Source organism: Pezoporus flaviventris, unplaced genomic scaffold (genome assembly GCF_033815535.1).
Source record: "Pezoporus flaviventris isolate CSIRO_AGI_PZ_B2104156 unplaced genomic scaffold, CSIRO_AGI_Pfla_v1 ptg000031l, whole genome shotgun sequence".
Taxonomy (NCBI): Eukaryota; Metazoa; Chordata; class Aves; order Psittaciformes; family Psittacidae; genus Pezoporus; species Pezoporus flaviventris.
The window spans coordinates 356,125-369,258 of record NW_026892579.1 but is presented as its reverse complement, the minus strand read 5'-3'; the positions used below and the strand labels follow the sequence as shown (position 1 = coordinate 369,258).

Here is a 13,134-nt window from a genome sequence, read left to right as displayed (position 1 = left end):
ATTACTTTGTTAACCTTTTTCTATGCAAAAGCCTTTACATATCACTAATTAAACGAAGTCCTTTTTGACTGCGTTTTATGGATGATTTGTTGCAGTTTTTGTTTGCTCTTGAGGAATACTCACGCACTCAAAGTTAGTTTCTGCCACTGATAAAAAGCCTGTCGGCTGCTCTGTCCTCTGCTGCTCCCCTTGCTCAGGCACTTAGCCTGTCTTATACAGTGTGCTCTGAAATAGACAGAAAAAAAGCAGCTGGTAAAGCAACATTGGTTTTCAGGCTTGTCAACTGGTTCTGCACTGACAGTATGCTTAATGATGCAAACACATCTGCACATCCTGGGGAGCCCCCAAAATGGTGGGAGTTTCTAGGTTCAGCTTTCCTTCAGATCCTGACTATGAGCCTGTGTTCAGAAGGGGAAGAGTGTAAGCCAATGACATCATTAAATATCTGGATTGAGAGAGGGTAGTTTTTACTTCCAATTCTGGTCTTCTAATTTACTGGTTCTTACTGAGGCAAGGGTTTGTTACTGTTCCATCTGAATCTGCAAATCCCATCTGTAGAAGGCCTATAAAGCTCTCTTCTTAAGGATAAGCACAAAGTCTTACATGCCCCGAAGACAATAAAAGATTATTATGCCCAAGGAGCAGCTGACAAGACTGAGCCACAGAAACAGGGTGATCATCCTACAGCCAGAGAGACTTCATCTGTCATCAATATGCAGCCTCAGCTCAGTGGCTCACACCCCATCAGCCCTTTTTCCCAAATGTTAAACATGTAAGCCACCCCCACCTGCACCAACTGGTCTCCAGCACCCAGGTGAGGAGGGAGTGATTTGCTTGAATAGCAGGCGGTCCCATGGAGAAAATGGACAAAGGAGAGGGAAGAAGGCTTGCTACCCCTGCACTGTAAATCATCGTTGATATTCTTTGAAGTTTTGTTGTTTGAGGGAAATTTGACGTTTTCTGACTCAGGACACAAATGCTGTACTACTGTTCAGGTGTGTTTAGCTGCATTCAGTTCTGGTGCCATTCACTTTCTGCAGTTTCAAGAATAAAAAAGGACATTAGCCAACTTGCAAGTAGATGAAAAGTGGGCTTTATTTACATAAAAAAGAGCAGGATGCAGTCCTACTTGACTTTAGGCTGTTAACTATTAACCTGCCCTCTAAAAGCCTGGTAGGAGGTTTCACAGGCATCTTACTGTGTTAAAAATGGGCAGCCACTAACTTGGTTTCACCTAAATGAACCTAACTTGGCTTCGCTCTAAGTGATGTGCCCCCAAACATAACCATTTGTTGCTGCGAATGCAAATTTTGCCTAGTTCTAAATATAAAAGGAGTTTGAAAAAAGAGAGACCTCTCAGAGTTTCTGAGAGACCAATTAGACAAAAGTATAGTTATTTTAGTATCCTGGAACAACACCATGGATGGATTTGTGCATCCAGTGTGTTTAGGCTTATCCCATTTTCACTGTCACAAAATAGGCCAAATTCATGGACACTGGGTTGCAGATGTCTCTATTTCTTTTTTTGTTGTCTTTTAGATTGTTTTGTCTTTTAACCTGAGTCACCTAAATGGACCAGGAAATGAGATGGGGGTTCAGTCTTCATGCCTGTTTATCCCTAGCTTCTGTTGGCAATGTTACCTCCCTCGAGTGGCTGAAGATTTCCCAAGCGAAAAACTAGTGGAGAAGCAGCCTATTTCACATGTGCTGTTGGAAAAATATCAGAGAGTAATAGCCTCTAATGGCTTTGGCTGTAGCTATAGGAGTCTATGCAATGTTTAGAACAGAGCAAGGGTAAGCTGTTTCCTTGGCATAACCAAGATCCGAAAGGCAGGACTTGTGGCTGTGCACATGCAACCTTTCCTCAGCCCTTTTCTATCTTTATTCTGCATTCAACGATGAATGGACCTGGAGAAAGAAGAAAGTCTGTGATTTATATAATTTAGGGTTAGATCATAGCACATAGCACAAGAGGACAGACCAGGCTGCTTGCTGAATAGTAAGCAGTTGGCTTTGACTAACTTTTCAATGGGTGGGTTTGCAACCTTAAATTCCAGTTACCAAGAGGATCGAAGAAGGTTATGCATTTTCCTAGAATGTTTTTCTTAAAAGGAAAAACCTACAAACCAATTCTGTCACTCAGCATTAACAGGCTTGAAACCTTAGCCCTCAGCAGTGCAAATAAGAAGCACTTAGGCTGCTGAGAGAAGATTATTACCCTAGAGAGGAGATGGGCAACAGAGGGGTGGTGCTGCCTGTCCTCCCAGGGCTCTGATTGCAACTGGAGGAAATCCGGCACTAGGTATTGCCCCAGAAGAAAAACCGGCTACTGCGGCTGAGGGCTGAATGCATATATTCAAAACAGAATAGTCTGGCAGTTGTTCAGGCAGATGTAGTCATAGCCAGGAGGTGTCAGTTCACGCTGCTGCCTCCTTACTGTGAGCCTTTAAAATGTTTGTTTGCAGCTACTCTGAAAAATGATACTTCAATCAGGATGCCATGAGATAGGTAAAGGGCATTTAGCGAGGCCTGGGACTTGAATATTAGCAAGTTCTTACAGGCATTGTAAAGGAGGTGTTTGTTCTTAATAGGAAAGGTCACAAGCACCTTTTCATCAGAAGATACGACATCAGAAAATACTGCTGAAGAGTGAAGTGGACTGTTAGCGGCTCTTTAGTAACCAGTCTCATTAGTCATCTGCTTTTATAGGCACAGATAGCCTTGAGATCACACAAATGAGGACCTGAGTCATTTAACAGTCACGGATAGTTTTGTTCAACTTCGAAAAAAGATAAAGGAATTGGTATGGCTTTGTTTGCAAGCTTCGTGTGCCCAGCCTCATTTGTGTGAGGTTGTTACCCGAAACTGAGTATTATTTTACTCAACCCTGGAATTTTTACTTGTGCTCTGTTCCTCTGCTTCAGCATTTTGCACAGCACAGATCTGTGTTTTTGGAAGCTGGTGCATAAAGGTCTCAAAACAGATGACCACAAGCAATACATCTGACCATGACCAGAAATTATAAGCAAGGGAGCACCAGGCAGGTGCTAGAAATGCTGGGATCTCAACTTGAGGGTGAACTGACTCTTTCCTGATTTGCAAATAGAACAAAATTTTGACAGATAATTACCTGCAAAAAGGTGGTTTGGTTTGGTTTTGGTGGGGTTTCTTTTGATTGGTTGGTTCCTCACGATCCAGTAATTGCTACTGCTGGAAGATGTAAAATGCTATTAAGAAATAAGTATAATCACTTAGTCAGTATTCAGATGCCTAAATATTTGCCATGTCCTAAGCTAGGCTCCTGCTATCACTCTGGAAGGTGCAGGTCTCCCTTGTGTCCTGTGTCACTTCTGCCAGCCCTGTGCAAACTCAAGGTTGCTTAAGTGGCGCTTAAATGTATATGGTCAGGCAACTGAATTTCTCCTTCTCCATCTTGTATCATCCCTGGATAGGATTTGAAGCTTAATAATATTTTCACACTTGATCTAATGTTTTCAAAAAATCAGCTTCCTTCTCACCTGAAAGAAACCAACAGAACAGCATCAAAATTATTTGATAATGTGTTGTTATAATCTATCAAGCTTGTAAAACTAAGACCAGTCAACACCTCATTCATTCAACACTAACTTCAGAGTTTCTTTTAATGGTCTGGCTGCAGTAGTGGCAGTGATTATAAGATGATGTCGATATAATTTCTTTTTAAAGGGACGTTTTTCTGCGTTCATGGTGCTAGTGCAAGCTGAGGTGTGTGAATTAGTGTTGTACCCTAGAAACTAAAAACTCAGAAGCAAAAGGAAATTAATGTGGGAAGTAAAAGGAAGTGTGTGGGGTTGAATTACTTTCATGGTCCAGAGAGGAGGACTCCTTTTTTACAGCTACAACTGCTGATACTGAATTCAAGCAAAGGTAAACATTTTAGACAATGTTTATCTGAACAGTGCTATTACTTATTCTACAAGAAAGTCCTGAGGTATTGACTTAATTTTGTTTTTTGTACAGTCCATATTCACCATTTTTCTCTTCTACAAATGAAAGTCTTCAGGATGAAAAAAAATTACCTTGACGCAACACTGAAGTTGTGATTGCAATCGCCTAGCAGCTGGCAAACTTCTAACTTTGCCCGCATCTTCATGGAATTTATGCTTCAAGACCTCCTTCTATGGACCTCCTCACTGCTCCAGAAAACAATGTCTTACTGAAAGATGAAAAGTGGTTTACCTGTAAACAATACGCATGGATAGTATTCTGTATTATTGTGTGCTAGAAGAAAATCTAATTGAATGACTACAAGGCTATCCATAAATCTAAGCAGACAAAATTACAATTACCTAAAGGCCTACACTTTTTTTTTCCCCTCTTAGTTTTGATTTGACTCTGAGTGCTGCATCTATTTATTTATTTTTCATATATGAGAAAGACAAGGAACTTTATTTTTCTTTAGGAGAAGGACTCTCCCTCAAGGAGTTTAAAACAAAATATTAATGCATTCAAGGTACAATTTTGCAACTAGTTTAACAAGATGAGGTTTGCTGCGTGTGGATAGCACAAATACATTTTAATGACATTTCCCAGCACAGCCCTCAGCTGGGTTACAAAGCTTATACAGCTTATACAAGCCTTAAAATAATGTTGTTTCTCTCCCCACCCCTTCTCCCTCTGTTGCTTTCTAAATGTATTTTGGTGGAAGAAAAGGGAGTTTATTTTGCTTGGGTTTTCTTGGGTTTGTTTTTCTGGAGAGGACTGGGGTAGCAAGGAGGAGCCTTGGCAGGGTACACTGACTCCTTCAGTGCAAGGAGCATCTCCTTCCCCCTGGGTAGGCAAAGCCACTTCCTTGCCTTTTCCCTCCCCTGCCCTCTTTCTGGGCAGCCATCCCAGCAGGCAACCCTCTCCCTCCTTCCCTGAGAGAAAGGGGATGCAACCATAGCAAAAGGTCCCTGCCAGGCAGCTGACTCAGCAGGGACTGGTGGCAAGGACTAGCTGCCAGCCTGTGGTTTCGTCAGGCTGTCATGGTCTCTCTCGACGCATTGATCATAAAGGCCAAAGTGTGTGGGTTTTGATCTCAGATATTCAGCAACAATCTGCCAGTCACTGGTGTCTGCTTCCTTTCCTTCTAGTGTCATCATCGTGAGTCTAATACCTGCCCAGCTACAATGACTTTGTCCCTTCAACTTATTTTTGCAGTTAGTGCAGAAAAATGCTACAAACAGGATCCTCAAAACAAATGAAAACATTTCTCAGTACTGCTGAAAACTGACCTTCATGTGCCTCTCTGTCCTCCTCCACGGCCTGCTAAACCCACAAGAAAGATTCCCATTAGTAAATCACTATTGGATCATTAAACCTTTTTAAGGCAGTATGTGCCTCACCAAGAGAATGAGGATTACGACACAGCACTGGCTGCTGCCCACTGACAATCATGGGAACTGACCTCAGTAATAAATCCATTAATTATCTGGCTCACTTTGACCGGTTCTCACACCAGAGCAGCTCCTTTGATGTGACCGTCAAAACCCAAGGATTCCCAGTAGTAGTAGCCACCAACAAAACAATAGACAAGTAATAATTCAATATAAATATGTAAAATCTGCCTGCCTGTATGCCCAGCTTTTGCAGTGGGGCATTTCTGTGCCTGTGGTGGAAATCTGAGAAAAAAAAAAGGGAAATAAAGCCTTTTTTTTTCCTGTATATAACTTTTTGAGAGGAGAAAAGTGTTGGAGAGATATTCTTTAGCTATCATTGATGTGCATGACATTTTTAGCCAAGAGGGGGGGATTCCCTGTTGCTTTTCAAAATCAATCTGACAGCTCATCACCAACATGCACTTAAGGACTGATCCTTCAGAGTGACTAAAGAAGTCTCTCTGAGGGACACAGAGGAACTATTCTTCCTCAGTGGGACTATTAATATGAATAGTTACTAACGGTTTTAAGCCCCTACAGGACCAAAACTTTGGAGGATTGTTTCTCACTTGTCTGTTTTGTAAAAATATATAGCTGTCAAACTCTTTTTGAGTGCTTAAATACATCAGAAATACAAGTGTTTGTTAGTCCACTTCTTGGCTGTCCACCTGTAAAGTGGGAATACTGTTACTATGTTCTTGTCCTTGATCTTGTCTAGTTAGACCTCAAACTCCAGGAAAGATTGTCTCCAAACTAATGATCATCTTGTGAGCACCCTTAACTAGAGTTTCTGTCTCTTACCATAAGGCTCCAGTTAGAAGATAGTAACTCTCCTGGAATCCAGTTGATAGTGAGGCAAATTTCTGATGGCATAAGGGATCACATCTGGCAGAGGGGAGGGAAAAATCTCCTTTAAATGGTATGATCAAAGGAGAAGCAAAATTTATTCAATTACATTTAACCATTTTTTTACACTTAAAGCAGGATCGGCAAACAGTAATAAAAACTAGGTACAGAAGAACTTAAGATACCTGCTTTTCAAAAGCACTGAAGCACCTGCAAGTATAGCAACATGATGGGGATGAATAAGCAGAGGATACTACTTCTGGGTATTGCTGTGCTGAACTGTCACGGTGGAATCGCTTCCCATGCTTAGGTGAGGTGAATCAGGCCTGCCTGCTCCTGCTGCCCTGAGTTAACCACTCCAAACTGGCCAGCAATGATGGGGGGTGATGGGCACCCCTTCTAAACTTCTGTGTTCTTGAAGAAACATGGCAATATGGCATGTGGCAGTGAGCTGTTGTATATTGCCTGCATTTACAGGAAGGGCCACCAGCAACTGACATTACTCCTTCCTCCTCAAACACAGACTTGGGGAGGTCATGATGGGCAGCCCAAAGGTAAGCACTGTAGAATAGGGTTTGGCATGCACACAAGGCATCCTTGTGAGCCTCACAGCCGGTAGGAGAGTCACAGTGATAGAACACACTTGCTTTTCACACTCAGCTTCAGACTCAAGGGGAGATGGGTGCCGCATGGTTGGAGGGATGAAAGCCACCTAGCAAGCTACAGCAAGATGCTCCATTTTGATTAACCCATGGCCACAGTCCAAACAGATCTGAAGTTGAAACTTTGTACCCAGCTTGGGACAGAGAATGAACAAACTAAAGATTATACACTGCAAAACTTCATCCTGATAGGATTAGACAGGCAGTCTTTTATCTGAACAGAGGGAAAGATCATTCCTGTTTCTTTCATTTATTTTGCTGGATTTCTTGTGCAGAATTGCAGTTTACACAATACCAATTAAGCCATTTAAGGAATACAGAGGTGTCATTTATGCCAAAAAATCCCTTGCAAAGGATGTAGGGTCAGTTTGGGTGCATAGCTGCTTGGTGGCAGAGCAGCAGAAGGCACCCTGCTGTGGCCACACTCCATCAGTCACCTTGGCCTCGCCTGGGTCACTGCTATTCTCTGTTACACGCAGCAGGCAGCAACACCAGCCAGAGCATGTGTTGTAATATCAATTTATAGTCAGTTATTATTTTCCCTGCTTCTGGGGGAAGCTGGCATCTCCCAGCTCCTTTTTCCTGACAGCAAGACAAAGAGGCACAGCATAATAACATTGTCAATATAGTTTACTAAAATGTGATTAATCAAAAGAGCACATGGGAAACAAAGCATGGAAAAGCAGAAGGTAATGATTGACTGTAGCCACAAGGCAGTAATGAAAGGGGTCTAGAAAGAAGATTTTAAGCCTGTAAGTGAAAAGGTTCAGGCTTTTAAAAGGATCAGAGCTTTCATAATTTCATGATCAGAACACTTCTTAATAGGATACGACAACTGCTCCTGTAAAAGGACTTTCTGGAAAATGGTCCTCAGATAGTATTACCTAGCAATACGTGTGGTAATTAATTCTGCATTGGACTTTCATTACCATCACCTTAAATAAAATGCCTTGGTTTGGATAAAATAATATGTCTTAAAACATGATTCAGAGTACATTTTTCAACTGTAGTTCTGAAGGGACAGTCCTAGCAGGATTTGAAATGATGTTGTTATATTTTTTCAGTTTATCTTACTATCCAGGAGGTGTTCCATATTGGATCTGTACTTAGGAAAGAGATTTATAGTTATGTTTTAAGATAGCAATATTTTACAGTAAGGATTTGGGGGAGAGATAATAGGAGGCAGGGGAAAAAAATACCTGGAGAAGGGATTGTGTGTCTGAAAGCATCTTCATTTATTTATTTATTTTATTTCCATCTCCAGCAATTTAATAAACACTTTGCCATGTTTGTGCCCTTTGACTGTGTCCTATGACACTAACATCATAGCACAGACTGTTCCTGTGGTTCACCAGTCTTGCGCATGTGTGCAGAAGGGAACAAAATCACACCCATCTTGTCTCCTTGGGCAGCTGAATTCCTTGGATCCTGACCTGAGATGCAGAAATTCTGGTTCCCTCCTTTGCCCTGGCACAGACTTTCTGCATGATCTTCAACATTTACACATGAAAAGCAGAGATGCTGCTAGCCAGTGACAGGCCACTGATGGCCATGTGATGGTGCATCTCTCTGGTAATGGCATATATCATCAATATATAAATGCCACAGACAGACTGAGGTGTTAAAGATTCCGTTGTAACTTCTCTTTTTTTAAATGCTACATTAAGACTGTTTAAAAGATTGTAAAGCTTCCATGTACAGCTTTAGACTCAAGGAAACATGTTGCACATAATTTGAATTAATAGCAGCTTCATCTGTACAAAAAGTTAGCTTTATCAGTAAATACAAAGTGTTCATTACTCTATAGCTCACTGGAATTAAATGGGCGCAATATTAACTTATGGAATTAAATCTGAAATCTTCAGAGCAGTTACCATTCTGGGAGGTGAGGGTGAGTGGTTGCAGACACATGACCGGGGTGCCACCTCGTGGCATGATCAAATGATGCTTATAGCAACAAGCAGAGGCTCATCCTACAAAAGATGGCATGAAATTTTACTTGTTTATGTCCACAGTCCTGGGAACAGAATAAATCCAATAACTGCATGCCTGTACGTGCTCCAGATATAAGTGAAATAAGAGCGCATGTAGAAAATAACCCTATAGGGAGAAAAAACAAAAAACAAATCAAAACCAAAAGGAGCTTTCATTTTCTAAAAAGTCTACTGGTTGTGAAAGTAATGCAGAATTTTATCTTCACTCTCAAGCAAGATATTTCATGTAAGACTGTAAACAACTTAAGTGGAATTAATGTGTAACTTAAAGGGGGTAACTAGAAATAAAAGTAAACGCCAGAAATAAAAGATCAAGTTGGGATATGAAAGCTTCTGTTCACAAATTTTTCAATAAAGTATATAAAGAGCTAAGAGTTAAGAGCTAACAGAAACTCAGTTGCTGGTATAAATTGATCTGTAGTTAAGGTATTGTCTTCCTTGCTTTCCTTATTTCTACTGCAGTGCTTTCCCACCAACTGTTGCTGTGAGATGGAAGGCAATTGGTCAAGCTCTTGAGAAAGAGCAGAAATTAATGTAAAAATATTTGTGATCCAGTATCTCAGAATATACCACAGTTAGAAGCAAATTCAGCTACATTTTGAGAATGTGGTGGTGATGATGATGATGATGACAGTGATAGTAGTAACATATTGATCTTATATTTGACTGAAATACCTCTGTTCTAGCCTGTGCAGCCATGTGCCATGTATTTTTTGTAATGTGCTTTTGACTGTACTGTCAGTTCTCTGAAAAGCAGCTTTTTTTTTCCTTGGCCATCAGCATGGCAGTGTCACAAGTTATATATTATTTTAAACAAAAATATCAACAAAGACTTTAGGAAAGAGGCTTCTTCCACCTGTTGAAAAACAAACACATATGCTGTTCCTTCCCTCCATCACACTAAATCTAAGGCCCAGGAAACAGGGAGTCAGAAAGTGCCATAACTGTTCAAGCCGTGCTGAAGGTGAGGACTGATCCTGGCATATTTTCACCCCAAACCAGGACGCTTTTAATCACAGTGGGACCTGAAGTGGCAGAGGACTGCAAGAGGACAAATGCTCTCTCTTTATGGGGTGGATATTTGTTCTCTGTGCGAGGGTCAGTTTCAGGTCTGGCATCAGACTGAAAAGGGATTGGGAAGGCCATTAGGTACTCTCTTCAGAGACTATGCTTCCATTCCCAGCAAAATACTGGAAACTGTACTCTTCCTTTGTGTGCATGAACTATTATGGTGATATTTTTCCCCAGGTTTCTAAAATCTTACATATGATTACCCTTTCTTAAATGACTCTAAAGCTGGACTCATGGTGCCAACAGCATCCAAACATACTACTATAAAAACAAACAAAAAAACCCAACAAAAACAACAAACAAAAACAAACAACAACAACAACAACAACAAAAACAAAACCAAAACCACCAAAACAAAGGAAATGCTTTCATTCCTATTCTGTAAAACCATTATCTATACCTTTTCTGAGAAACACCTGAAATTCACTTTAGCTGCTTCTAAAATGACCCACCATTTTCTGAGGTAGAAAACCAGCAACTACTTCTACCAATTTGGTAAGGCATTTCACCATAAATATACTGCAAAGAGCCAGTCTGTCTGTTCCTTGGGTGAGTAAACACCATGGAGAATTGCAGCCCTGCTCCTGCCAGAACAGAGATGCTGGGAACAAACCCTTTCCATCTTCTCTGAGAGAAACAGCACTCGGCCAGAGGGACACATGTGCACCATGACAGCTAAGGGGGTCCCCCCTCCCATTGCTCAAGGATCCATGACAGCACCGAGTGACCATTCATTTGTGGTGCAGAAGGTGTGGAAACACCCTTACCTATCAGAGCAGCCAAAAATAAAGGGTGATACTGTTTTTCTAAGTGCTACCTGTGCCTCTCTAGGCAGACACTGATCAGCAGCCCTAGGAAGCCTTTAGGTGGGCATGGAGGGTCCATAGACAGTTTTGTGAAGGGAAGACTTCCAGAGAGATGCTGCATCTGGATGGGCTTCTCCTGACTGCACCTGCACAGGGCTCTAAGCCTTTGCATGCTCCCCCTAAGCACGACTCCTCCCAGCTGCCAAATATGTCTTAAAACTTGCTCCTGGGCAGCAACGCTGACACCTCGAGCTCTCACAGCAGCCGGCCGGATGCTCCCTAAAAAAATAACATCAGGAGAAGATCGATCGAAAAGAATCTTGAAAAGTGAAAGAATTGGGGCAAGTGTGGAGAAAAGACATCTTCCCTGACCGGGAATCGAACCCGGGCCGCGGCGGTGAGAGCGCCGAATCCTAACCACTAGACCACCAGGGATCTTCCATGAAACGTTCTACCAGCCTCCTCAAAAATTCACATAGAGGCCCCCTTTACCACTCTGCTAATTTTTTTCATGTTCCCCTCTTCCGGGCAGTACCAAGTCCCGGAGGCAGCTGTACGTATGAGGGACGTTCCATTCCATCCTACGGAAGGGGGGTGAGCAGAGAGGGAGCATCCCAGACGGGGTGAGATACGGGATGGCGGTCAGAGACCGGGCGCTACATAGCCCAGGCCCTGCGGTCTTTCTGGCGCTGCAGGAGAGGGGCCAGCTATGCCCCGCACAACGCGGTGGCCAGCGCTGCGCAGCCGGCACAAAGGGTGGGTCGGTCGGAGGAGGGAGCTGAGCGCGACCTGGCGGTCCTTCTGTTACCGCGCTGGGCTCTGGGCGGTCCCTGTCAGGAGCAGCGCTGTGCGGGGTGGCTGTTTTTCATTTCGAGTTGCCTGTTCACGCCGTCCCTCAGAAGACAGTCTCACTACGGGATACTGCTACAACTGCTTGTGCGCTGCGAATCCCGGCCGGCAGCTCCTAGGAGGCGGGAGCGAGCGTGCTGGTGGGGCTGGCCTCCCCTCGCCTGGGTTCCTCTTCAGGCAGCTGTGGACGCAAAAGCCCGCAGCTACACCGCTTTTCGGTGTTTGGTCTGCAGGGGAGAGCCGATCAAAGGCCTGCCTCAAGCGGAAGCCCGTGTCTCCACAGGGAAAACGAGATTGGTGGGGGTTCTGCCTCGCGCTGCGAGGGCCTTCTTACACAACAGTTATGAATCCGTGACGTCGTATTTTATTGGTAAGGTTTCTAAGAGAGGAGTTGAAAGCTCTGCTATCAATGCAAATGACATACGTGTAAGTGCTTTTTCCTCTGGTGTGTTGATTTCGTGAGCAAAGCGGATCTGAGAGCTGTACTAGCAGAAGTGATCTTTTCCTATTGTAAGTAGTGTCCATAATGTAAGAGGGTTTGCAGTACACGAGCAAATTTCGCTAGTTCTCACACACCACACACACGCCTCTGAAATGCACTATAAAAGTAACCTTTTTCATGTGAAGATAGATAAGCTTCAGCCTATGTATTTGTGGACTCTGCAAATATGCATTAGCTTATCTTTAAAAGCTTTAGAGTCTGAAAACAAACTTAGGGAGACCACTTTCCTCAGGGATGTACTCGGGAGGTTTGGGTGTTTGGTTTCCCTCTCACTTGAGTCCCTGTACAGCCAATGGTTCATTTCATCCCATAGCCTTCATAGGAGCAGGCTTGAGCAAAATGTCTTGATTGCGATGGAGCTTTCTTTTGTCCAAACTGAGCAACATTACTGTGCAGTGAAGTAGGTAACTTACAAAATGGGAGGTTACAATCAGGCCCAATTAAATACACATAGTCTTAGATACTGCAGGAACTGCATTTCATGTGTCTATCTACAGCTGCTTTGTTAAGGCCTTAGAGGAGACAAAGCTGTGGAGCCCTGAAGGCAGAGCACAGCTCAGACAGAGGCACCACTGCAGCCTAAAGCCATTGCAAAAAGGGGGATATGGTTAGGTGAAAGGTTGCCTGGTCCCAGCAGCTAATCTGTGCCCTGTCTTGAGAAGAAAGGCAAAGTTTCTGGTTTCCTACAAACTCAGAAGAAAGGCAAAGGGATCTGGTTTCCTGCAACTCAGAACCCGCAAAGGGCACCAACCAAATACAACAATGGTGCTACACTGCAGAAACTGAGCTAGCTTTAAAGGAGTTTGTATGCTTCTCACCACAGAGTTGTGGTTAAAACCACATGTTTCCCCACCCTGAGTGCTTCTCAGGTGGGTTTTGGAAGGTATTGATTTCTGTGCTTCCATGGCTGTGATGCTAGCAGCACTTGAGACAGCCAGGTTAAAAGTAGGGTAGGTCCATATCAGCTGCATTGAAGACGTGGTAGAGAAAGGTCGTTGCCACTGC

General features: G+C 43.0%; 1 non-coding gene across 1 annotated transcript; it reads right to left on the bottom strand.

Moving 5' to 3' along the window:
• Positions 1–11,141: 11,141 nt before the first annotated feature.
• Positions 11,142–11,213, bottom strand: TRNAE-CUC (transfer RNA glutamic acid (anticodon CUC)). The gene has a single exon. It is a non-coding gene; the product is annotated as a tRNA-Glu (tRNA).
• Between the last annotated feature and the right edge of the window lie 1,921 nt (positions 11,214–13,134).